Source organism: Pongo abelii, chromosome 10 (assembly GCF_028885655.2).
Source record: "Pongo abelii isolate AG06213 chromosome 10, NHGRI_mPonAbe1-v2.0_pri, whole genome shotgun sequence".
NCBI classification, from domain to species: Eukaryota; Metazoa; Chordata; class Mammalia; order Primates; family Hominidae; genus Pongo; species Pongo abelii.
Genome location: NC_071995.2, coordinates 103961752 through 103989718, shown reverse-complemented (window position 1 = coordinate 103989718; position 27967 = coordinate 103961752). Strand labels below are relative to the sequence as shown.

Here is a 27967-nt window from a genome sequence, read left to right as displayed (position 1 = left end):
TCCGCCGGACCCACCCGTCGCCCCGGCAACCGCGGCACTGGCCAATCCCTAGCCTCCTGCGCGCTTCGCGGTCGGCCATTGGTCGTCCTTACGAGGGGCGGGAGTTTAAAGTGGGCTCCGGGGCGACGGCGCGGCAAGGGGCGTGGCCGGCGCAGCGGGGTGGCGGTGCCCACCTGCCCACCCTCAGCATCTTCCTTGTCTTGTCTTTGCTTTTCTTTCCTCACTTCCCCTCCCTGCCCCAGGATGTGGGGAGGAGAGGAAGTAGCAGGGGGCACCTGTTTTCTGCACAGTGGACGCCCAATAAATGCTATTGACTGAATGATGTGCAGATCTGAAGCCAAAACCGAAATCCCCAGCTGCTTTAACAGAAGGCCAACGCAGCTCTGTTCCCCATACGCCCTGCCTGGCAAAAGACGTAAGTTTATTCCCCAGATTGGTCATACTGACCTATTCCTCTTTAAAACAAATGTCTGCAACGATTTCGATAGCTTGGATTCAGGACCTCGTCTCTGATAAATGAGAGAATTGTGGATGGGCACGGTGCTGTATGTTTCAACCTGATGGGCCAGCGTTATTGGAGTCAGACTGTCTGGGTTACAGTCTTCGTTCTGCCCCGTGATAGCTGTGTGACCTCAGGAAAGTAACTTAACCCATTGGGTACATCCATTGTTTCACCTATAAAATGACAATAACTCAGATACATATAAAGTACCTAACAAAGTTCCCTATCTTCAGTAAATATCAGCTATTATCATTATTAACTCTAATAGAAATGAATACAAATTCCTTAAAGGGAAAGACTATCTGATTTTTCATAGCGTTCTCCTGGCTCGTAGTACAGACTCACTAAATGTTTTGTGAGGTGACTTCAAGCCAGGAATTAAAGCTCCATTTTAAATTCACTTAATATTTGTAGGGGAGCCTAGCCTGTGCCAAGTCCTTTGTTAAGTTCCAGGGATACAAACATGTGGGAGACAGTCTAACCAGGCAGATGGATTATAATAAATTAATTACAATATAGCGGGAATGTTCACAGAGGAATACAGGTGCCATAGAGTCCCAGAGGATGCTGGGATGCTGGTTAAAAGTCTTGCCTAAGGCCGGGCACGGTGGCTTACACCTGTAAACCCAGCACTTTGGGAGGCCGACATGGGCAGATCACGAGGTCAGGAGTTCAAGACCAGCCTAACATGGTGAAACCCTGTCTCTACTACAAATACAAAGATTAGCCGGGTGTGGTGGCACATGCCTGTAAATCTCAGCTACTCGAGAGGCTGAGGCAGGAGGATCGCTTGAACCTGGGAGGTGGAGGTTGCAGTGGGCCGAGATAGCACCACTGCACTCCAGCCTGGGCGACAGAGTAAGAATCTGTCTCAAAAAAAAAAAAAAAAACAGACTTTCCTAAAACCATACCGTTGTGTTTACATAAAAATTTGAACCAGAATCAAGGATTTGGCAGGTTTTTGAACATGACCTTTGAGGCAATGGTGGGTTCTATCATTCAGGATGCAAAATATACAGCATTCTCCATTTGAAAATTAGCTACGCTAGCCATGTGCTGAGAGGATAATTAATTCTTGGGTAAATAAAGGCATTTTTGAGTTGACTTCTACAAGTACTGCTTCTCTACCAGCCTGTGCTGTCTTGGTTCAGTGTCCATCCTAATAAAAAGCCAGAATTGGGGAAAAGGGAACTATCAAGTAGCCAAAAGATGTACTCCTGCTTATTTCTGTGCTGACACTAGACTCCAGCCTTAGGACACTTGTAAGAGACAGAAAATGGACCTTGACACCTAGAAACTGGCCTAGAAGCTATGATACTCAACAGCTGGGCCTTTGCATTCTCCTGTTAAACACAGTTGTATAGAACACCAATATCGCACAAGGCCACTCTATAAACTATGAAATGAGACAAAAAACAAGGCGACTCAGTAATCTTGTCTAAGTGCTGACAAAAACAAGGTCATTGTGCAAACCCCCAAAATACCAAACATCTCCCCATCCTGTCTGATAGGATTGTCTGCTGCTGCTTTACCAGTTACGGTTTTAGCCCTGTTCTTGTCTTCCTGCCTAGAGATGAGGTTCATTAAGAATCTCTAATCATAGAATTGTCCCTGCTTCCTGACAATATCCAATGTAGAAAAAAAGAAGTCCTGCTTCCTTAAATCCCAACCAAAATCACCTATTATGAACCTAAATCCTGTAAGTTCTTTTCTAACACTCACTTACTGAGATACCTCATGGTTCCTCGTAGTGTGCATTCTGCCTTATAATGTTATAGATTATGTGATCTATCAATTATTTCAACAAGCACTATTGAGTATCACCTTAAGAGCTCCAGCCATGAGAAATTACCTGTTGGGTACAATGTACACTATTTGGGTGATGGTTACACTAAAAGCCCAGACTTCACCACCACCCAATATATCCATGTAACAAAAATGCACTTGTACCCCCAATCTGTTTTTAAAGTGCCAGCCACTCTTCTAAATGTTTGAGAGACAGCAGTGAACAAGAGAGAGAGGAAAAATCAAGTGGGAGGAGATACATCAAAACAAATACAATCAGATAATTTTAGATACAAGTGCAATGGGAAAAAATAAGTCACTGGAATAGGAGACTAGGGGTAGAGGGAGAGGTGCTATTCTAGATGTAAGGTTGGTGCAAACGTAATCACAGTTTTTGCTATTACTTTTAATGGCCAAAACTGCGATTACTTTTGCACTAACCTAATAGGATTGTCACAGAAGGGCCTCTGAAGAAAGGATATTTTTGTGAGGTGTGGTTGATGTAAAGAAATCAGACATTGGCTGGGCACGGTGGCTAACGCCTGTAATCCCAGAACTTTGGGAGGCCGAGGAGGGTGGATCACAAGGTCAGGAGATCAAGTCCATCCTGGCTAACACGGTGAAACCCCGTCTCTACTAAAAATACAAAAAATTAGCCAGGTGTGGTGGTGGGCGCCTATAGTCCCAGCTACTTGTGAGGCTGAGGCAGGAGAATGGAATGAACCTGGCAGGCGGAGCTTGCAGTGAGCCGAGATCGCACCACTGCACTCCAGCCTGGGTGACACAGCGAGACTCTTGTCTCAAAAAAATAAATAAATAAATCAGACATGGGAAGATCCAAGGAAAGAGGATTCCAGGCAAAGAGAATGACAAGAACAGCGGTCCTGAGGCAGGAACGTGCTGGGTGTGTTTCATAAACAGGAGGGAAAAAAAAAAAAAAGCCAGAATTCAAAGGCCCATCTGTGGAGTAGAGATGGGGAGGGTGCAGATTTCAGAGAGGAGGGTCAGAACATACACCTTGGAAAGGAGTTAAAATTTTATTCAAAGGGCAAGCAAGGTCATTTGGTAAGACAGAGTATGAAAAGTTCCTAGTAAAATGTCAGGCATATAGTAAGTACCCAATAAATGTTAGTTCTCTTCCTAATGTGGAATGAAATAGCAAGTCTATGTTTTATAGACAACAGTTAATTGCATGTGGATGTTTTTTAAAACAATGAGTCAAAAGAGAATCATTAATACATGCCTCATTTCCTGAGTGGTCAATTTTATTTTCTCTCCCTGTGTCAGTTAGATCACACCACTTAGCTGTCATTTTCAGTCTTCCAACCAGAACTGATCTGGCATGAAGGAGAGAGAAGAGGTGTATGAGTGAAATTCATCTGACAAGAAAAAGAAAGCAAGAGGTAGGAGAATATAACCTGAGTAAGTCTAAGTTTTCATGACTTTTCTTCCCACAAAGGGCTCCCCACAAAAAGTTTGGCAGCCTAGATTTTCTTTTTGCTTTTCTCTTTTTCCCTGTTGACATGCTGTAGGATGGCTGCCTCAGCACCCGGTAGCAAGTTGATACATAACCATACATAACCATACCCACCAACAGAAAAGAGAAAAGAGGCTCTTCCCCACACTGTGTCACTTTTTTTTTTTTTTTTTGAAACGGAGTTTCGCTTTTGTTACCCAGGCAGGCTGGAGTGCGGTGGAGGGATCTTGGCTCGCTGCAACCTCTGCCTCCCAGTTTCAAGTGATTCTCCTGCCTCAGCCTCTCCAGTAGCTGGGATTACAGGTATGCGCCACCACGCCCAGCTAATTTTGTATTTTTAGTAGTGATGGGGTTTCACCATGTTGGCCAGGGTGGTCTTGAACTCCTGACCTCAGGTGATCCGCTTGCCTCGGCCTCCCAAAGTGCTGGGATTACAGGCGTCAGCCATGGCGCCGGCCTGTGTCACTTTTAAATCCAGGTGGCACCCAGAGCACTTCCTCTCCCATTGCATTAGCCAAGATTTCATTGGCCTTTTCTTGATCCAATTACTGGAAATTGGTTATAATTGGCTCTAGTAAGTTACAGTTTACCCCTGAGTCATGATGGAAGTGCAGGATAGACACCTGAAAAAATTGGGGCTCTGCTGGCAAGAAAAGGAGTGTAATGAATAACTGTTTAATCATTAGTTGTATATCAAAAGTTGTCAGAATCGAAGTGGAGTCACTTTATTAAAACCCTGACAAATAGAGGCTGGGAAGGCCATGAAGGAAATGTTCCCATGTACATATGGCTGATTACAAAAACAACCAGAAAAGGGTGCAAAACTCACAATCCTTTTTTTTTTTTTTTTTTTTTTTTGAGATGGAGTTTCACTCTTCTCACCCAGGCTGGAGTGCAATGGCGCAATCTCACCTCACTGCAACCTCTGCCTCCTGAGTTCAAGAGATTCTCCTGCCTCAGCCTCCTGCGTAGCTGGGATCATAGGCGTGTGCCACCATGCCCAGCTAATTTTTGTATTTTTAGTAGAGACAGGGTTTCGCCATGTTGTTCAGGCTGGTCTCCAACTCCTGACCTCAGGCGATCTGCCCACCTTAGCCTCCCAAAGTGCTGGGATTACAGGCATGAGCCACCGCACCCGGCCAAAACTCACAATCTTGCACAAAGGGTACTGCACTCTTATACAAAAAAAAAATTTTTCTGCAAGGACATCTGCCCAGCAACTGCCTATCGAACCTGACTGGCATAACCCTTGTTATTGATCCTTGTAGCCAAGGACAATTGTCTCAAAACAATTATGTAATCCTCCTTGTTTATTCTTTAAAAACCATTATCTTCCTTTACTTCCCCGAATACACTCACCATATTCCATTGCAATGCTTACTCCCAAATAAATATTATTTTCTTTTAGAGAACCTCTCTTCCCATTATTTAGGGTTTTTCAGTAGTGATAAAAATTACAAATGTGCCCCAATATCCAGTTCTCCTTTGGGTTAGACTGCCCTAACGCTTTGAAGATGGGCATGGACATGTGACTAGTTTTGGCCAATGAAATGTAATTAAAGGTTAAATATGACTTTGAGATTCTGGACTGCTGGGAGTTAGGAGGTAGGAATGCAAGAGGTTTATTGGGGGTGATGCCTGAAAGATATAGGGAGCACGGAGTGGGAGGGGATCAGGAGTAGGCAGGGAAAGCCTTCAGACTGCATTGCACATCTGACACCCTTGAGGGGGAAATACAAAGACAGGTAAATTCAAAGTGAGCAGAAAGAAGCTTAGACTGTGGTGCAGCTCTGAGAAAGTCTTGGCCAAGGCCAGTGGGAATCTCAAAGGCAGATTGCCTGGAGGGGAGTCCCATGTTGGGCAGACATGACTAGGCCGTAGTAATTCCACCAGGCTGTGAGCTGCCCAGAGCTCAGCTTCAACACAGCAGCAGATTCCAAAGGTGCCAACAGCTGGAGGCTGTCAGCCAACTTCACTCCTCACAACAGAGCATCTTCAAGGGTGGTAGAGAAGAAGTACTTGATTACAAGAGTAATAAAGATTCTGCAGGCCAGAGGCCGTGGCTCATGCCTGTAATCCCAGCACTCTGGGAGACCAAGGCTGGGAGACCATTTGAAGACAGGAGTTCAAGATCGGCCTGGCCAACATGGTAAAACCCCATTTCTACTAAAAATACAAAAATTAGCCAGGCATGGTGGTGCATGCCTGTAGTCCCAGCTACTTGGGAGGCTGAGGCAGGAGACTTGCTTGAACCCAGGAGGTGGAGGTTGCAGTGAGCCAAGATCATGCCACTGCAGTCTAGCCTGGGCTACAGAGTAAGATCTATACACCCACCCCAAAAAAAGGTTCCACAGTAAGATAGATTCTAGATTCTCCAGCTGCAATGACCCCAGAAGCACATGTGGAGGTGTTGGCTCCTCCATCAGCCTGCACCCCTGAGTCACTGCATGGCGTGGGGTGGAGGACCTCACCCACACCCACACTGAACCTGCAACATGAATGAGAAAGAAACGTTTGTGATCTGTAAGCCACCTGAGATGTTAGGGTTGTGTTATCATAACATACCATATTTTAGCACAGCACAGTATAGCATAGCACAGCATAGTATAGCATAGTACAGTATAGCATAGCATAGCACATTATAGCATAGCATAGCATAGCACAGTTGCAGCAACTAACTGTGTCTGCTACAGTATACATTTCCAAATATATGGGCCTACAACTGATAATAGTGTTTTCTTGTGGCGATTGTAATCCCTTTTATATCTGTGGATGTGCCTCCTTTTGCCTTCCCATAGTGTTTATTTGCACTTTTTCCTTCTTGATTAGTCTTGCTATAGATTTGTTCATTTTACTGGAGTTTTCAGAGTCCAATTTTTTTTTTAACCATTTCCCTCTTTTTCTGTTTTGTTTTCAATTTCATTTATTTCCAGTCCTTCCTTTTCCTATTGTCTTCTTTCTAATTTCTTTGGGTTTACCCTGATATTATTTTTTACAACTCCTTGAGTTAAATACCAAATTCATTTAAGCCTTCTTTTTTCTTCGGAATATTGCTTAAATTGCATCCAGATAGTTTGGATATTTATTATTTTCATTGTCCTTCAGTTATAAATTCCTTATAATTTTCATTGCCTATTAACCCATGAATTATCTAGAACTTTTAAGTTTCCAAGTAAATTTATTTTTCAAATGTGTTAATAGTTTTACTCTTGATTTTTAAGTTGTCTTGGAGAGAGTTATCATTAAGAAAGTGATTCTTTGAAATGCATTGGGAATTCCATTGTCATTCTCCTAGTGTTTAATATTTGAAGATGTTTCAAAACACTTTCTTATAGCATATGCTACTTATTCAGTTCATAAATAACATATTTTTACAGACAGCATTGAATATATGTATTTGTATCTGTCTGATTAGACTGTTAGTTCCTTGATGGTAGAGATAGTGTCCTGCAATTTCCTTGCTGCACTAAATAGCACATAAAAGTTCTCTGTGTGAGTGTAAATGTGGGAAGGAATACAAAGAGAGAAAAGGAGGGAGAAACGAAGAGAGGGAGAGAATCATTGTAAAAGACTTTTTTTTTGTTTTAGCCCAACTGCCATTATTAATCCTAGGGCTGGATTTCAAGACAATTCACATAATCTTTCTGAAAATAATAATAATGAAAATATTTTGACTACTTACCATGGATCAGGCCCAGTGCTAACTGCTTTGCATGAATTATCTCATTTAATCCTCATGAAAACCCAAAAGGTAGGTTCTATCATTACAGTAACTTTACAGATAGAAAAGAAGAACCATGGGCTCATTCAGCTTCCTTTTCCTCTTCTGGTCAAGTGAAACTATGTCTTGTTGAGACCTAAATGTCCACTGTCACTGTCATGTCAGATATTTTTCTCATCATTCTGAAGAGAGTAGCAAATGTCATTCTTCACTAGAGGCAGAAAATTCTTTCACGTTTATATGAATGAATGAATGAATGAATGCTACATTCATCATTTAATATTATATTGTGTTTTGTTAACGACATTGTAGCTTACACACCATCTTAATACTTAGGAAGCACTATTTGTAAGGCAATGTGCTGGGTGCTACAGAATTTTTAAAGAAGAGTTAGATCTGATGAATGGCTTCAAGGAATCTCTAATGCAGTAAGGGAAAAATGACATGTATGACACAAGCAACCATAAAACAGTCAGTCTGTGATGAATGCATTAAGATGGTATTTTAGATACTGTTACAGTATTGCTAGCAATCCATCCCAATATTCAGTAACTTACAATAACAAGCATTTATTCTCATGCTCACAGATCTGCAGGTGGATCAACTGTGGGTCAGTTCATCTGGGCTGGGCTCAGCTGGGTGGCTCTGCTTTGGACTGAGGTTGGCTGGGCTTGGATCCTAACTCTGAGTTGTTTGTCCTGGGGCTGAAGAGGCAGTGGCTACACAGGGCATGTGCTTCTCATCGTGAATCACCAGAATGCAAGATCCAAGCCAAACTGTGACAACATATTTAAGGCTCTTATTACATCTGCTAATGTTTCATCGACCAAAGCAAGTCACTTGGCCAAGTCTAACATCATTGGTTTAGGGAATTGTACTTTGTCCACAGTGGAAGAGGGAAAGGAGTAAATATTGGTTGAACAATAATTCAAATTATCACAAATGAATACAAAGTGCTTTAAGTGTTTTAGGAAAGAGATTAGCAAACGATGGCCTACAGGCAAATTCGACCCACCATTTGTTTTTGAAAATAATGTTTTATTGGAAACCAGCCACATCTGCTCATTTACATACTATCTATTTCTGCTTCTATATTACAGCAGCAGAGTTGAGTAGCTGCAACAGTCACTGTATGGCCAACAAAACCAAAAATATTCACTATCTGGCCCTTTACAGAAAAGTCTGCTGATCCTGCTTAAGGAAATACAAGAAGGAAACAGTCTGACAACACGGAAGTTCCATATCCATACCCGTGCACATGCACCCTAAGGACAGCCTACCCCCTGCTACTCTCCAGACCCTCTTCCAACACATTTAGCAGGGGAAAGAGACACACAAACATTTATTTTCCAGCTGACATGAATTATGTCATCCTGTCTTAAAAGACAAAAATGTCTCTAGCTAGTTTGGGGTTTTAATAACATAAGTGTCCTCCATTATGTATCAGCCAGGATACCTGGGATACAAACAACAGAAACTGACTCTGGCTGATGTAACCAGGAAAGGGATTAACTATAAGCCTGTTGGGTGGTCCACAGACTTGATAGGAAGGTTGGGGAACCAGACCTGGGATGCCATGAAGAAGCCAGGGAGGCTGGGCAAAAGGGACACACAGCTAGCATGCACTGTGCCTATCCCCCAGTGCCACACTACTGCCACTGCCCCTACCCCACACTGCTGCTGTCACAAACCCAACCCCAACCACGTGCCTCTCTCTCGAGGTTCAAAGTCCCAGAAGGAAAGGTCCAAGGTCAAATGCTGTATGGGGTCAGAGAGAGTTGCTGTCCTCCCTTTAGTTGAGAGAGGGATGGAGGAGCTCTGCCTTCCATTGTGACCTAAACACTAACCCCAACCAATTTTTCCAGAAGTTGTAAGAAGCTTGATTTTCTGAGTAGTTTGAAAAGGCAGTTATCCAGTCTGAGGTGTATAATATTTGATTTAAGAACATTGAATCCAATGCTTTTACTTGCAAGTGAGGAAAACAGAGGCCCAAAGAGGTCTGGCTCACAGTTCTTTTATGAGTTCTCAGAGCAAGAACTTAAACTCATGGCTTATTGTTTCTTGTCCATCTCTTTAGATGGTTCTGCCCCTTTCATCCTGAAAGAGAGAATAGAGCAATGTCACTCCCTGCCTGTCCTCCTTCCTTGCCGATAGTATTCTTCCTTCAGGAGAATGAGAGGTTGAGGTTTGTGGGTGGATCTTTTGGCCTCAAATAACCACCAGACTTGAGAGGCAGCTCTGGCCCTGGAAACCTAGAGAGCTGGCTGAGGGGTCCAGAGGAGCTGGCTGGGGAGGCAGATACTTAGCGGGCAGCACCCACCATAGGTAAGAACGAAGGACAATCATGGTTTTCTCCTGGCTCCTGGCTGCAAGCACATCTACCTGGAGCTGAAGCCTGTCCTCAGTGGCTGCCATGTTCCCCACCCAACCCCACGCTGATCCCTGGCTTCCAGGGCATTGAGACCTCTCTGGTTCCCTGGTTCCCTCCCTTTCTCCCTCAGGTTGGCCAAGAGCTGACCAGAGTTTGTAAAAGAAACTTTACTAGGGAACCAGAAGACAACAGCACCCACAGCACTAAGCCTTCAGCATAGAGAAGGGTAAATTTACACAGCTGCTAGCTGACTAGACTAGATTACCAGGCACCAAAAAATGTCTGTTACCAGGCAGCGGCCAATTTGCTCCTGCTCCTCCTCTGAAAGCCTCTCTGCTTGGCAGGAGTAGCTCAAACAGGAAGCCCAGCTCCTTCCACAGTCCTGATCCAGCAGATGGGCATGCCTGGGAGACTTCTTCCACATCCCCCTCCTGCCTGTGAACCCACTGACTCTTTGGATGAAATGTGGTATAAGCAAAGCAGAAATGGGTTGGCTTATGTAACTGAAAAGTACAGAAGTAAGGACGCCTTCAGTTGTGCTTGGACAAGATATGAAAGCCATCGGGACTTAGTTTCACTCCATTTCTAGGCTCAGCCTCACTCTCGGGTCCCATACGGCAGGCACCTCCTGGTAGCACCAGGCTCTCCACCTTGTGGTGGTAAGACAGCCACAGCAGCTCCTCATGTGATCTTAAGTTCAAAGCCAACAGGAAAGACCATGCATCAGTTCCTGTAGTCCCTGCTAAATACCTGACAGGACTTCTGATTGAGCCTGATTTCCTTACATGCCTGTCCCTGAACTAGTCACTGAGGATGAGAGGATGTGGCAATACGGCCAGGCTTGCTCCATCAGCCTTCCAGCCAGACTTCCTGGACTAAGAGTGAGGCGGGGAAGAGCAGCATCCAAGCAAGCACCCTTTCCCTTTCCATGCCTTGCACTAAAGAGCGGCTTTCAGAATGTAAACTGACCAAGTCACCACCCCCTCCTTTTCCTTGGACTCTTCAATAGCTTCCCATTGCTTTTATGATACAAATACAAGTCTTTCACGGGGCCTACAAAGCCCTGCTTGGTCTGACTTCTGTCCGCCTCTCCTACTTCTACTTCTTTCAGCTCCTACATTCCTTTTATCACCTTCTTTCAGCTCCTCGTACTGCGGGGCCCTCCCCACCACTGAGCCTTTGCATAAGCTGTTCCCTCTGCCTAGAATACCCTTCCCTCCCCTCTTTGCCTAATTAATTTCTGCTTAGCCTTCAGGCTTTACTCAAGTGTTGCTTCTTCACAGAGCCTTGTTTCAACCTCCCTGATGAGGCTAAATTTCCCTATTAGAGAATCTGTTGATCCTCAAAGCAGTTGTCACAGTTGCACTTTCATGTTTGTATATGATTCTGAGATGTGCTTCTCTCTCTCCCTCTAGACTATCCCTCATTAGGGCAGAGATCAGGCCTGGTTTTGCTTCATTGTTGTTTGTCAACCTCAAATAATCAAAAGGGTCAGAATCTAGTTTGTTTGTTGATTTTTTTATTTTTAGAGACAGGGTCTCACTCTGTCACCCAGGCTGGAGTGCAGTGGCACAATCATAACTCACTGCAGCCTCAAACTCCTGGGATCCTCCCATGTCAGCCTCCCAAGTAGCTAAGAATACAGGTGTATACCTCCATGCCTGGGTAATGATTTTTTGGTTTTTTGGATTTGTTTTTTTTTCCTTTTTTGTAGAGACAGAGGTCTCATTATGTTGTCCAGGTTGGTCTCGAATTCCTGGCCTCAAGTGATCCTCCCACCTCAGCCTCCTAAAGTGCCAGGATTGCAGGCATGAGCCACCATGCCTGGCCAGAAGCTAGTTTGAAGAGAGTTGAATTCAAGTGCAAAAGTTGAAGATGGTCACTTGGGAAGCACAGATTCCAAAGAATGGAAGTCAGTGTTCTGAAGTGTAGAAGTTTGGGATTGTTTACATAGACAAGGTTTAGGGAAGCTTAGCAGAATTTCGACATTTTTCTACATAAGGCCGAATGCAGAGTTACAATGATCTGATTAGTCGAGGTGGTCTTTTCCTTTCAGGAAAGGTACATTTAACATTCCACACTGAAGATGTAACAGTCATGGACTCTCTTGTACCATCTGGTCTGAGTTAGGTACAAGAGAAAAATGGAGGGGCTTAATCTACAACAAAGATCAGTGATTGGAAGGGAAGGAATTCTGGTCTCTGGTCTCTTCTAATCATTTACAGAACAAGAACAATGCAGAAGAGAGTTGATCTATAATCTAAGAAGCGTAAGTTGCAAATATGCTACATGACTCAGTTTCCAGGATTTAACTTCTCCCTTGGCAAAATACATTTAAAGGGTCCTGAAAATTTCTTTTCTTTTGCAATTACAGCACCTTCATTGTCCAAGTGTATTGGCAATTCATGGAGATCAGTCAAACCTTTATACTAGGATCTCAAAAATGTGGCTAACACAGCCAGAATGTCAATATCATGTCTAAGTTTAGCTGCTAATTGACCTATCAAATGGCCTTGTTGCCATGACTAACTAAACAATATACATGAATGGTTAAGATTAAATTGCTTGGAAAAGAGGGAGGGAACTGGAAGGTGAAAAGGAGACGTGTAATCATTATCTAAAGCAAAAGGAATTTGGACTCCCGCACCAGGAACCTGGACTCAAAAGGGATTTCTAAAGGAAGTGATTTTCAAATCCAGGACCCTTTAGTAGAGAAGAATCTGCCAGGCTTCAGAGAGATAATGAGGACATCATTTTCTGATTTTAAATGATACAACAGATGTTTTTTTTAAAAAAAAAAAAAGATTAATTAAACTACTACAGCGTTTTGTAGCTTGAAGATCTTGCGGTGTGATTTCAGATAGTGTCTCAGGCTGGAAATGTCCTAGATTGAGGCTGCATTCTGAATCCCCATTTCTTGCAGATTCAATCCACCCACCTTGAGTTTCTCCAGCTTCACCCACAACTGGCTGCTGCTAACCCCACCATGAATCAGACTTCTCCCTGTGTTTAATTTGCAGAAATTTCATTTTCTAAATGCCTTAGTGATGACCCTGGTGAACACTCACATTATGTTTAAGATAGAACAGGGCAGGAAATTGAAGGCTTATGACATTGGAGCCAGACAGACATGGAGTCAACTCCCTGCCCTGCCATTTATAGCTAAATAACCTAAAGTCTCCTAACCTCTTTAAGCCCAGGGATGGACATAGTCTATACAGCAGACAGAACACAGACTCTGCGCTATAGTGCCTGGGTCCAAATCCTAACTTCACTTAAGCCCAGGGGATGGAGAGTCTATACAGCAAACAGAACGCAGACTCCAGCCATGGTGCCTGGGTCCAAATCCTAACTTCGCCACCACTTACAAGCAAGTTACTTAATCACTGTGTATCTGTTTCTATCTTTTCTTTTCTCTTTTCTTTACTCCTTTCTTTTTCTTTTTTCTTTCTTTCCTTCTTTCTTTTTTCTTCCTTCCCTCCTTCCTTCCTTTCTCTCTCCTTCTTTCTCTTTCCCTTCTCTCTTTCCTCCCTTTCTTCTTTCCTTCCTTCTTCCTTCTTTCCTCTCTCTCTTTCTCCTTCCTTTCTCCTTCCTTCTCCTTCCTTTCTCCTTCCTTCCTTCCTTCCTTTCTTTCTTTCTTCCTTTTTTCCTTTCTTTTCTTTCCCTCACAGGGTCTTCCTATGTTGCCCAGGCTGCAGTGTGTTCAGCTCACTGCAGCCTCAACCTCCTGGGCTCAAGCCGTCCTCCCACCTCAGTCTCCTGAGGAGCTGGGACTACAGGCATGCACCACCACACCTAGCTAATTTTTGTGTTTTTTGTATAGATGGAGGTCTCACTATATTGCCCAGGCTGGTCTCAAACTCCTGGGCTCAAGCGATCCTCCCACCTCGACCTTCCCAAATGCTGGGATTATAGATGAAAGCCACTGCTCCCAGCCTCTCAGTTTCTTTATTTGTAAAAAAGAAAAAGAATAATATGATCATCCCTCAGTATTTGCAAGGAATTGGTTGCAGGAACCACCCCCAACCATTCCCCATGTACCTAAATCCACGCACACTCAAGTCCCACAGTCTGCCCTGCAGAATCTGCTTATATGAGTTTTGCATCCCTTGAATACTGTATTTTCCACTGGGGCTGGGTCGAAAAAAATCCACATATCAGTGGACCTGAGCAGTTCAAGCCTGTGTTGTTGAGGATCATAAAAGGGTTCATATGAGAATTAAATGGGTTAATATAAGCAAATCACTTCAGTGTCAAGCACGTTAGGCACCATGTGACAGTTTTAGTATAGTAGTAGTCATGTTATTGTCATTATCATCTAAGTTTTGTATGGGAATTAAATGAGATCATAAAGCACATCACAAACAGTAAGGATTCAATCAATGGTAGTAATTACATATGCACAGCTTCAGAAAAAATGAAAGCAGAGGATGCTTATTCTTATTTATTTAACAAGAAATATTTTTAGTGAGTCATTATAAAATGCTGGATTCTGTGCCAGCTGCCAACCATAGGGAAGTACAGACAGGAGCCCAATCCTCAACAAACCCTCAGGCTGGCCGGGAAACAAATGTGCCCTAAGATGTGTCAGGCTCTGTGATCCAGGTTTAGGTCAGATTCAACGGAGGCCTATGGGATGGGTAGGTGGCCAGGCCGTGAAGATCACAGAGGGCTCCCTAAAGGAAGTGACGCTTGAGCTGAATCTTTAAATATGAGTAGTGCTAGTCAGATGGAGATGACAAGGAAGGCATTCAGGAGAGGAAGCAACCACACCCCATGCTGATGCCAAGTGCTTTTTCTGTCTTAACATGTCTGATCACATCATTCTACTTTATGTCCAATCTTGGCTTCCCAAGAAGATAAAGGCGAGGCTTTCCAGCAGACATTCAAAGCCTTGTCCCAACCCAACCCTAACCTCTGGCCTTGTCCCCACCTGACCCATCTCTGGCCACTCCTCATCATGAGCACTGTGTTCCAAGCTCGCCACATGGACTCCCACCACCATACCTTTGCTCATGCAGGTGCTCCTGCCAGGCACGTTTTCATCCCCTCCTCCACCCAGCATGTTCATACTCCACCTTCAAGGCCCATCAAGTGCTGCCTTTTAAACAAGGCTTCTATATGCCTGAGAAGAATTCCTCTTCCCTCCATACCTTACCACATTGTATCATTATATCTTGTTTAGATCCCTCTGTATCCCACCAACTAAAATATAAACTCCACAGGATCAGGGTTTTACTTGATTTTGCATTCCCAGAGCTCAGTCAAACATGTGGTAAGCATGGGTAACCTCCCATGGACTTGAGCTATTATTTCTCTGGTGGATGCTGAGCAAATGTTCATTGAGTCAGGAAGTCAGTACAAGTAGAACTTGTTTGAGGAAGGAGTCAATAAACCAGATCAGAGATTGTTCAAAGCAATTTTGTGCAGCATTTCCTGACTTTCTCTCTCCTTAGTTTCCTGAATACAGGCTTTTGAAATGTACAGCCAATAAGAAAAAAGTAATTGGAACAAATTACTTTGTTCCAATTGGAGTCCCACATCCCCTTGAAACACATAGTCCTGGTATATGGGCTTCTCTTGCCATCCAGTGAGCACTCATTGGCTATTAGAGATTGTGACCTAGATTTCCCTGCACAATAAATCAGAAGCAATTTCTACCTATTGGCACGGAATGAAATTCTTATTCTCTATAGCTTGCCAGGGACATACATGAGATCAATTTGGGCTCTGCTACTAGAAGTGGGGACTTGGCCCTCAGCTCCCCACAGTGAATGGTGCTAAGAGCTGCTTCAGTGTCACTAGGAATGAACCACACCTTCTAGGATAAGGCCTATGACAGCAAAAGTAGGATAAGGCCAAGCAATAGCTCTATATTACAAAGCCCCAGGGACACCATTCAGATTTTATTTTACATACGTGCCACCCCGGGAGCATGTGGAGTACAATGAAAATGTACCCCTTGGACTTATGCAACACAGAAACACTGGTCTGGTGAAACTGGTTCAGTAGTTCTCAGCTTTTAATAAGCATCAGAATTAGATGAGTTTCTTAATAAAAGTGCATTCCTAGGCCTCAGCCTCAGAGAGTCACATTTAGTAACTTTGATATGGGCCTACAAATCTGCATCTTAAATTAGGATGCCCACAGGTGATACAAATGCAAGTCTCCTTGGGATCATTTGCTGATCAACACTGACCTAGCAAGTACATTGTTATAGGAACACTATGATATTGGGGGAACCAGCCCCTGATAATTCAACATAGGGTCTTTTCTATTTTTCCTAAGTGTCGGCCAGTCTGAGAAATAAAGGGAAAGAGTATAAAAGAGAAAAATTTTAAAGCTGGGTGTCCAGGGGAGACATCACATGTCAGCAGGTTCTGTGATGCCCCCCAAGCCGCAAAACCAGCAAGTTTTTATTAGTAATTTTCAAAGGGGAGGGAGTGTACGAATAGGGTGTGGGTCACAGAGATCTCATGCTTCACAAGGCAATAAAATATCACAAGGCAAATGGGGGCAGAGTGAGATCACAGGATTGGGGCAAAATTAAAATTGCTAATGAAGTTTCTGGCACGCATTGTCATTGATAACATCTTATCAGGAGACAGGGTTTGAGAGCAGACAACCAGTCTGACTAAAATTTACTAAGCAGGAATTTCCTCGTCCTAATAGGCCTGGGAGCGCTATGAGAGACCGGGGCTTATTTCATCCCTTATCATCAACAGTATAAGACAGACATTCCTAGAGCAGCCATTTTAGAGACCTCCCACTAGGAATGCATTCTTTTTCTCAGGGCTGTTCCTTGCTGAGAAAAAGAATTCAGTGATATTTCTCCTATTTGCTTTTGTAAGAAGAGAAATATGGCTCTGTTCCACCTGGCTCTCAGGCAGTCACACCCAATGGTTATCTCCCTTGTTCCCTGAACATCACTGTTATCCTGTTCTTTTTTCAAGGTGCCCAGATTTCATATTGTTTAAACACACATGCTTTACGAACAATTTGTGCAGTTAACACAATCATCATTAAATAGGGTCCTGAGGCGACATACATCCTCGGCTTACAAAGATGATGGAATTAAGAGATTAAAGACAGGCATAGGAAATCACAAGAGTATTGATTGGGGAAGTGATAAATGTCCATGAAATCTTCATAATTTATGTTTAGAGATTGCAGTAAAGACAGGCGTAAGAAATTATAAAAGTATTAATTTGGGGAACTAATAAATGTCCATGAAATCTTCACAATTTATGTTCTTCTGCCATGGCTTCAGCCAGTCCCTCCGTTCGGGGTCCCTGACTTCCCGCAACATCTCTCCCTTTCTTTTTATATAAATGTGCCATGGCGATAAAGGCTTGTTTGTTCTCTCGATTTTGACGCAGGATTCTTTGACTGGTCCGGCACACTAAAGATAAGCCAATTAAACAGAGAAACATAATTCCAAAATTTACTACAGTGGAGCCCCCAATAGACTTAATCCAAGTCGTGGGGTTTAGTCCAGAAAGATTTTCTGCCACCTGATCTAATGCCTCAGCTCCAGGCACAATGGATAAATGAGCTTGAGAGGCTTCAAAAATTTGTTTCTTTAATTTAGTTATGTCCAATGATAAATTATCTTCCCTACCTAGAAGGTGTCCTTTGACCATTTCCCATGAATGATCAGTTTCATTATAGGAATATGGGGTGATACAGAAATCAGAAGTATTCCAATAACACTGCATTTGCATGCGATGTTCAAGACTCACTACCCAATCTCCAAGCCAAATAACAGACCGTCTTAAATCATTAATTTGATTAGCAAATTTTTGATCAATGCCTTGTTGAGAATTCCACATTTGGGTGGAATTGGCTTGCCAATCATTAACAAAATGAGCCGTTTGAAAAGATTGGTGTAATGCCATTCCAGCAGTGGTGGCCAGTGCAGTGACTGTAATTAGGCCCATGATCACAGCGATTAAAGTGAAAACAAATCTCTTAGATCTTTTTAGAATTTGCTGTAACACTTCATTAATCAAATGTATTGAGGGGGAGGATTCCCAAAGTCTGGGCAAAGTTACCAGAATCCAGATTCCTTCTCGAGCTCGAACTAACATTACACTTTTCCCAGAGTCAAAATGGGAGTTAATACAAGTGTATAAATGACAATTAATGCATTGGACAGTTTGATTATTCATCCAAATTTTGATATTTCCCACTAACAGCATGTAAGGAGGCTTAACACAACCCTGTAGGGGAACAGTCAGGTTGGAAGTAAGCAAAGCAGAATGTCTGTATTTATGTTGATACTGAGGGAGAGTGATGGTATCGGGGACAACAGACAGAATAGTTTCCCCTTCCCATACTCGCAGTCCAGACATGGCAATAGCCAATTTCCAAAGTTCTGGGTGTTCTGGGCTCAGAATGGGGAGTATCATATGAGGCCTCGGGGGATAATCCCTTTATCTTCCCATTTTAAGGGAAAGAATGAGTTGAACCTCCTATGCAAAGTAGAATGATGATTCTTGTTCTCCTGATAAGAAATAAAATAAGCAGCCTCCAGGCATTCCTTTCCGCCAGAGGAGCAATTGTTTTTTAAATAGCCCTTTGGTGCCCAGTCTATTACTAAACCATATGAGTCATTTTTTAATATTACTGCATGTGAGTTAACACAATCTTCCCAAATTAAAGTTTTAGATGGGCCCTCAAAATTTTTAGGGCATGGTTTTCTTGCAGGTTTATATTGAAAGTATGGGGTATCTCCCATTACTCCCCTTTTCATTTGTTTTAAACAAAAAAGGGAGAGGCCGGAGACTAAATGTCCTGGTTCCTCTGTAGCTGATCTCTCCAGAAGATAAGCAGCCCAGACTTGAGTTTGTAGATGGATACAACCAGGTGCATGTCCGAGGCACAGAGAGGGGTATTTATAACCCATGGTAACATTAAATGCAGTGCCTTCTTCTCCTGGTTGAGTGGGGCAATGGTCATCTGTAGCTCCAGGCATCCACACACTATCATTAGTGTAGATTTGTGCAGGAGCATCCATCCAGGTAAGAGGTCAAATAAGTGGAGGAAAAGGCACATAAGCCCAATAAGAATAATTTTGTGTAGCAGGTAAATCAGTGTGAGAGGAAACTGGTGAGACAGAAAGTATAAAGAGGAGAATCATTAAATAAAACATAGTGTAAGTGAGATTCAGTGCTGAAGGAGGAAGAGAAGAACAGAGGGATGATATTTTCAGGCTAATAGAAATGGTGAGATTTTTAGGTTTGTAAGGAGAAAAAGAAAGGTAGTCAGGAGAAGTGGGATTAGTTAGATGGGTCTCCATTGCCATCAGGGAGGATTGAATCAGACCCATTGTGATTTGGCGTGCCAGCTTCTAAGGAGTTGACACAGATCTCACCACGGCTGAGGGTGGTCTCTGATACGGACATCCTTTCTCTGTGGTTTTCGTTGTCAGTATTCACCCAAAGCTTAAGTCTCCTGGTGGGTACCCAGACAGGGGATTGATGATCTCCTGGTGAAATACAAGCATATCCTCTCCCCCACATTATAACTGTGCCAGGTTCCCAGGTATTGGTTTGGGAGTTTTTCCATTACACTGGCTTGCCTTCGTTTAGGGAGAATTTTTTGCCTGTATAATGGTGTTTGGCTGCAGTTAGATTATTATCTTTAGGAACATTAAAAAAATTTAAAGTAAACAATGCCAAATGTAATTGGGAGTGGGGGGTAGTTAAATTATGTTTTTGTTGTTCAGACTGTTTGGACAATTGGGTTTTTAAAGTGCGATTGGCCCATTCCACCACAGCCTGTCCCTGAGGATTGTAAGGGATTCCAGTAATATGGGAAATTCCCCACTGTTGCATAAATAAATCAAAAGCCTTACTAACATATCCAGGGGTGTTGTCTGTCTTTATTTAATATGGAAGCCCCATAACTGCAAAGCAAGAATACAGATGTTTTTTAACATGGGCCGTGCCTTCCCCTGTTTGGTAAGTAGCCCAGATAAAACCTGAGAAGGTATCTACAGAGACCTGCACATATGACAGTCTGCCAAAGGAGCTAACATGGGTCACATCCATTTGCCATAAATCATTAGGAGTTAGGCCTCTGGGATTAATGCCAGGTTCCTGATTTGGAAGTACAAAAACTTGGCACTGAGGGCAGTGGATGATAAGCTTAGCCTGTTTCCAGGTAAGAGCAAATTTATCTTTTAATCCAGCAGCATTGACATGAGTGAGATTATGGAACTCCTGAGCTTCTTGGGTTGCAAAAGAGACCAAACAGTCGACTTTATGGTTACCAGCAGACAGGGGTCCTGGTAAAGTGGTATGAGATCTAATATGCATAATATAGAAAGGGTGTCTACATTGGTGAACCGACTGTTGTAACCTTGAAAATAAAGAAGCCAATTCAGAATTATCAATGTTTGATAGTAGCAGTTTCTATATTTTTAGTGGTATGTAAAACATAAGCAGAATCAGAGACAATATTTAAAGGTTTGGGGAAATCCTGTGAGGCAGTAATCACAGCAATTAACCCTGCCTTTTGAGCAGAGGTATAAGAGGTAGAAATAAGCTTGTCTGTAGGACCTACATAACCAGCATTGCCATTACTGGAGCCATCAGTGAACACTGTAATGGCCTCAGGAATGGGCTGATCTTTGGTTAATCGAGGGACCACCCAAGACATCATTTTTATAAAATCAAACAAGTTGTCCTTTGGATAATGATTGTCAATAACGCCAATGAAATCAGCCAAGTGAATTTGCCACAGTATGGAATGTTGAAAGGTGGCTTGAACTTCCAGTCAATTTAAAGGAACTACAATTAAATTCAGATCGAATCCGGAAATTTTAAGTATTCTGCACCATACCTGTCCAATTAGAGTGGACATTTGATCTAGATAAACAGACAAAGTTTTTGACACAGAATGAGGAAGAAAACACCACTCCACTAAATCATTATGTTGAACTATTAGCCCAGTAGGGGAGTGTAATGAAGCGAAAACCAGAAGCTGAAAAGGCTGAAACGGCTGTACTCCAGATAACTGGGCAGTCTGGATTCTTTCCTCTACGAATTCCGGTTTTAGTAAAGCCTCAGGGGTCAAAGTCCTGGGACTGTGGAGATGGGAATCTCCCTGCAGTGTAGAGAACAAGTTAGACAGCGCATAGGTCAGAATGCCTAAAGTAGGTCTTAAATATTTAATGTTACCCAAAAGTTTTTGGAAGTCATTTAAAGTTTTTAAAGAATCTCTCCTAATTTGAAGTTTTTGAGGTTGAATACGTTGTTTATCGACCACCATTCCTAAATATTGAACAGGAGTGGTCTGTTTAATTTTATCCTGAGCAATGTGTAATCCAGCCTCTGTAACACAGTGGCTCAAACTTTGATAACAGTCAATTAATTCTTTATCAGTGGGGACAGCAATTAAAATATCATCAATATAATGAAGAATATATGTTGGGAGCAAAATCTGGCCATAAGCTGGCCCCAAGACTGGACATAAACAAAATCTCTGCAGCACTGTAACATGTTCATAATGGCCCTAATGTGCTGCAAAGTTGTGGGTTTATGGGAATGAGGGCAAGGAACACCTGGCCCGCCCAGGGCGGAAAACCGCTTAAAGGCATTCTTAAGCCACAAACAATAGCACGAGCGATCTGTGCCTTAAGGGCATGTTCCTGCTGCAGTTAACTAGCCCAATCTATTCCTTTAATTCGGCCCATCCCTTCATTTCCCATAAGTGATACTTTTAGTTAATTTAATATCTATAGAAACAATGCTAATAACTGGTTTGCTGTTAATAAATACATGAGTAAATCTCTGTTCGGGGCTCTCAGCTCTGAAAGTGGTGAGACCCCTGATTTCCCACTTCACACCTCTGTATTTCTGTGTGTGTGTCTTTAATTCCTCTAGCGCCACTGGGTTAGGGTCTCCCCGACCAAGCTGGTCTCAGCAAGTGGCGTCCATCATGGGGGCTCGAATCCAGGTCAAAGGATCGCTGGAGCGACGGTTGGAATGGAAAACTAGCTGGAGGACACCCGAGTACTCTAAAAGCAATCCCCGTGGTGAGTAAGAAGGGGAGCTCAGAAGCGTCAGGGTAACAATGGGACAGGTATGGTGTCTGGTTCGTTTCACCTTGGAACTTTATCACACTGATAATGAGGAGGAACAAGAGTATAGCGAAGTAACAGAAGAGGTTACAGAGCGTGTTTATTTACCAGCTAAAGCTAAAGCAGCAAAGGAAGGAAAGGTTCATCCCTACCCTTCTGCACCCCCTCCTTATTATTTTGAAGAAAAAGACCCTCCAGATCTTTCTTTTCTGGAGGCCACTGGGCAAAAAGTAGTTGCCCCAGTGACTGTTCGAGCAGCGCCTCCTGTGAGGGCTCTTAGTTCTATTCAGGCAGGAATTCAGCAAGCTAGATGAGAGGGTGATTTAGAGGCTTGGCAGTTTCCTGTTAGAATACACCCCCCAGATCAACAGGGAAATATTATAGCTACATTTGAGCCTTTTCCTTTTAAATTCAGGAAAGCACATTTAGTTGATTATATCAAGGCCTGTGATGGTATCGGAGGTAATCTGCATAAAGCTACTTCGTTGGCACAGGCAATGGCAGGACTGAGAGTGGATAAAGGAAATACTCCATTTCCTGGAGCTTGTTTTAACTGTGGGAAGCATGGTCATACTAAAAAAGAATGTAGAAAAAATCAGCGAGTCAGGCCGCCAGATAGGGAAAAAAAGAAAACTGTTGAGCCTGAAATATGTCCAAAATGTAAAAAAGGAAAACATTGGGCTAGTCAGTGTTACTCTAAGTTTGATAAAGAAGGCAACCCGATTTTGGGAAACACCATGAGGGGCCCGTCCCAGGCCCTGTTCTAAACCGGGGCATTTCCAGCTCAGGCCATTCCCTCACCCCTGTACAATGTCTGTTCCCTGCCACAGCTGGTAGTGCTGCAGTAGATTTATGCTGCACAAAAGCTGTGAGGCTTCTGCCTGGGGAACCCCTGCAAAAGGTCCCAACAGGAGTCTGTGGACCCTTGCCAGCAGGGACAATAGGATTACTTTTAGGAAGGTCTAGTGTAAGTTTAAAAGGGGTACAAATACATACAGGAGTCATTGATTCAGATTACAATGGGGAAATTCAAATTGTTGTATCTACGTCTGTTCCCTGGAAAGCAGAGCCAGGAAAGCGCATAGCACAGCTCCTGATTGTGCCGTATGTGGGAATGGGAAAAAGTGAAATTAAACCAACAGGAGGATTTGGAAGCACAAATAAACAAGGCAAAGCAGCTTATTGGGTAAATCAAATTACTGATAAACGTCCTACCTGTGAAATAACTATTCAAGGAAAGAAATTTAAAGGTTTGGTAGATACAGAAGCAGACATTTCAATCATTTCTCTACAGCACTGGCCATCCCATGGCCAATTCAACCTGCTCAGTTTAACATAGTTGGAGTTGGTAAAGCCGCTGAAGTATATCAAAGTAGTTATATTTTGCATTGTGAGGGGCCCAGTTAACAACCTGGGACTATTCAACCAATTATAACTTCTGTGCCTATAAATTTATGGGGAAGAGATTTATTACGACAATGGGGAGTATGATTTCTAATTCCAGAACAATTATATAGCCCTCAAAGTCAACATACAGTGCATGAAATGGGGTATGTCCCTGGTATGGGACTAGAAAAAAATTTGCAAGGTTTGAAGGAACCGCTTCAAGGAGAAAAACAAAGTTCCTGCCAAAGATTAGGAAATAATTTTTGATGGCAGCCATTGTTAAGGCTCCAGAACCTATACCTTTAAAATGGTTAACAGATAGGCCAATTTGGATAGAACAATGGCAGCTAAGTAAAGAGAAACTGGAGGCTTTAGAGAAATTAGTTACTGAACAATTAGAAAATGGGCACATAGCTCCAACATTTTCCCCTTGGAATTCTCCAGTTTTCGTAATTAAGAAAAAATAGGTAAATGGAGACTGTTAACTGACTTAAGAGCCATCAATTCAGCTATACAACCTATGGGAGCATTAGGGCCAGGATTGCCTTCTCCTGCTATAATTTCAAAAAGTTTACTTTTAATAGTCATAGATTTAAAAGACTGTTTCTTTACTATCCCTTTAGCTGAGCAAGACTGAATGGTTTGCATTTACAATTCCTGCAGTAAACAACCTGCAGCCTGCTAAGCATTATCATTGGAAAGTGTTGCCACAGGGCATGTCAAACAGCCCAACAATTTGCCAGACTTATGTGGGGCAAGCAATTGAACCTACTCGTAAAAAATTTTCACAGTGTTACATTATTCACTATATGGATGATATACTTTGTGCTGCCCCCACTCGAGAAATATTACTCCAATGTTATGATCACTTGGAAAATTTGATATCTTGCGCTGGTTTAATTATAGCTCCTGACAAAATTCAGACAACTACTCCTTACTCCTACTTGGGGACCTTAGTAAATGACACTACCACTGTGCCACAGAAAGTAACCATACATAGGGAGCAACTAAAAACATTAAATGACTTTCAAAAATTACTACGGGATATTAATTGGATACAACCTGCTCTAGGCATTCCTACCTATGTCATGAGCAATCTGTTTTCTATCCTTAGAGGAAATCCTAGTCTCACTAACCGTCGGCCATTAACAAAGGAGGCTGAGGCAGTTACAACTGATTGAGAAGCAAGTCCATAAAGCTCAGATAAATAGAATAGATCCAGAGAAGACTCTAGATTTGCTAATTTTTTTCAACTCAGCATTCACCTACTGGTGTTATTATCCAAGAACAGGACTTAGTAGAGTGGCTTTTTCTTCCACATACTAATTCGCGGACTCCAACTCCTTATTTAGATTAAATCGCTACTATGATAGGGATTGGGAGAACTCGGATTGTTAAATTACATGGATATGATCCTGGAAAAATTGTTGTCCCTTTCACGAAGGCACAAATATAGCAAGCTTTTATAAATAGTCTTACTTGGCAAACCCATTTAGTTGACTTTGTGGATATTCTCGACAATCATTTTCTTAAAATGAAGCTGTTTCAGTTTTTGAAATTAACTAATTGGATTCTCCCTAAAATAGCTAAATTTAAACCAATTGAAGGTGTTGAGAATGTTTTTACAGATGGGTCTAGTAATGGTAAAGCTTATTCTGGCTCAAAAAGTAAAGTTTTCCAGACGTCCTATATGTCAGCTCAAAAAGTGGAGCTTGTAGCTATAATTGAGGTATTGACTGCTTTTGATGTGCCTATTAATGTGATTTCTGATTCTTCATACGTGGTTCACTACACACAGTTAATTGAAAATTCTCAGTTATGATTTCATACAGATGAACAACTGATGACTTTATTTACCCAATTGCAAACAGCAGTTAGGAGTAGAATGCATCCTTTTTACATCACTCACATTAGGGCTCATACAACTCTTCCAGGACCTTTGACTGAAGGGAATCAAATGGCTGATCACCTAGTTGCTAATGCAATATCTAATGCTAGACTCTTTCACAATTTAACCCATGTTAATGCCTCTGGTCTCAAACGCAGATACAGCATTACCTGGAAAGAAGCTAAAGCTATATCCAGCAATGCCCAACTTGCCAAATGGTACATTCCTCATCTTTTACAGGAGGAGTTAATCCTCGAGGACTGGAACCTAACTCTCTTTGGCAAATGGATGTCACACATGTTCCCTCATTTGGGAGACTGGCTAATGTACATGTATGTGTGGACACCTTTTCTCACTTTGTCTGGGCTACATGCCAATCAGGAGAGTCTTCTGCCTGTGTTAAACGTCATCTTTTACAGTGTTTTGCAGTGATGGGCATTCCAGCTTCTATTAAAACAGATAATGCCCCAGGCTATACTAGCCAAGCTCTAGCTACTTTTCTCTGTGTGGAATATTAAACACATTACTGGTATCCCATACAATTCTCAAGGACAAGCCATAGTGGAAAGAATGAATCTCTCCCTAAAACAGCAGTTGCAAAAGCAGAAAGGGAGAGACAGAAAATATGGAACCCCACAGATGCAACTGAACCTAGCATTATTAACTTTAAATTTTTTGAGCCTGCCCAAAGGCCAGATGTTTTCAGCAGCTGAACAGCATCTACAGAAACCAGCTGCAAAGACAAAAACAGGACAACTGATTTGGTGGAGAGATCTGATAACAGAAAGTTGGGAAATAGGTAAAATAATAACTTGGGGTAGAGGTTATGCTTGTATTTCTCCAGGCCAAAATCAACAGCTGATTTGGAAACCATCAAGACACCTGAAACCTTATCATGAGCCAGATGTCGAGGAAGAGACTCCAGGAGGATCCCAAGGACCCCCCAGTTGCAGCCATGTCGAGACTGACGCTGAGGAGGACCCCAACTGTCACGAGCAACACCCGTCGAACATAGCCACCCACCTGTGGACAGATCAAGAAGCTGTCACAGATGGCGGAAGAAAACCTGAGGAGAGCCAGACAAACAGTCACAATGAATAATTTAATCGTAGCCATGATAGCGGTTATCACCACTGCCATGAGTATTCCTTCAATAAGGACTGGTAATAATGCCTGGATGCAATCACTCTATGACACAGTTACACATGCTTTCTGATCTCAGTATTTACCATAATAAATCTGCTCCTATAATTGAGGCATACCACCCTCAAAAGCCTATTTGTAAACAGGATTGGACCCAATTAGAAAAAATGAATGTACTTGTTTAGGAAGATTGCTTTGCAGAACAGGCAGAGGTGCTGCACAATGATTCCTAAGGAATGATTATTAATTGGTCCCCTAAAGGGATGTTTAGCTTGATTTGCACCTCTCAGTCTGCATGCCATGGTCACACTATGTTCAGATGATCTGAACAAAATGGTCAGATGGTAGAAATGATAAGAAGTATGGCAAAAGTTCCTGTTATCTGGAACCATGACGGTATAGTGGCATCTCAACATCAAATGATATGGCCCACTCTAGGAGCTAAACATAAGGATCTGTGGAAACTATTAAATGCAAACTTTGGGAAAGAATAAAAAAGCACCTAGAAGGACACTACAAACTTGTTTTTGGATACAGCAAAATTAAAGAACAAACGTTTAAAGCATCCCAGGGACACCTGACCTTAATGCCAGGAACTGGAGTGCTTAAAGGAGCTACAGACAAATTAGCAGCTAGTAACCCATTAAAATGGATAAAAACACTTGGAAGCTCTGTGATTTCAATGATGACTGTGCTTTTAATATATGTTGTTTGTATAGTCTGCAGATGCAGATCCCGACTCCTGCGAGTAGCTCACCGTGACAAAGCTGCCCTTGCTTTTATCGATTTGCACATCAGAGAAGGGGGACATGTTGGGAGCAAGCCCCCCAAAATCTGGCCATAAACTGGCCCCAAGCCTGGCCATAAACAAAATCTCTGCAGCACTGTAACACGTTCATAATGGCCCTAACACCCATGCGCAAAGTTGTGGGTTTATGGGAATGAGAGCAAGGAACACCTGGCCCGCCCAGGGCAGAAAACTGCTTAAAGGCATTCTTAAGCCACAAACAATAGTTCCAGTGATTTGTGCCTTAAGGGCATGTTCCTGCTGCAGTTAACTAGCCCAACCTATTCCTTTAATTTGGCCCATCCCTTCGTTTTCCATAAGGGATACTTTTAGTTAATTTAATATCTATAGAAACAATGCTAATGACTGGTTTGCTGTTAATAAACACGTGGGTAAATCTCTGTTTGGGGCTTACAGCTCTGAAGGCTGTGAGACCCCTGATTTCCCACTTCACACCTCTATATTTCTGTGTGTGTGTCTGTAATTCCTCTAGCACTCCTGGGTTAGGGTCTCCTCGACTGAGCTGGTCTCAGCAAATATAGGCCTGGGGAAATTGGGCTTGAACTGGTGAAAGCACTTGCCCAACAGAAAGCTGGCAGATTGTAGGGCTATTTAGCATTCCCTGAGGAAGTACTTTCCATTGATAACAAGCTGCAGGCTCCTGATTATTGATACATGGTACAGTAAAAGCAAATTTTTCGCAACCCAATTTATGTAAAGCAATATGAAAAAAAATCTTTAAGATCAATAACTATGAGAGGCCAATTTTTAGGTATTAAAGCAGGGGCAGGCATCCCTGGTTGGACGGCCCCCATAGGT

General features: G+C 42.6%; 1 long non-coding RNA gene across 1 annotated transcript; it reads left to right on the top strand.

Annotated features, from left to right (window-relative positions):
• The first annotated feature begins 142 nt into the window (after positions 1-142).
• Positions 143-27539, top strand: LOC129049213 (uncharacterized). Its single transcript, XR_008512113.2, has 4 exons — positions 143-415; positions 3575-3690; positions 21748-21899; positions 26063-27539. It is a non-coding gene; the product is annotated as an uncharacterized LOC129049213 (long non-coding RNA).
• The last annotated feature ends 428 nt before the right edge of the window (positions 27540-27967 follow it).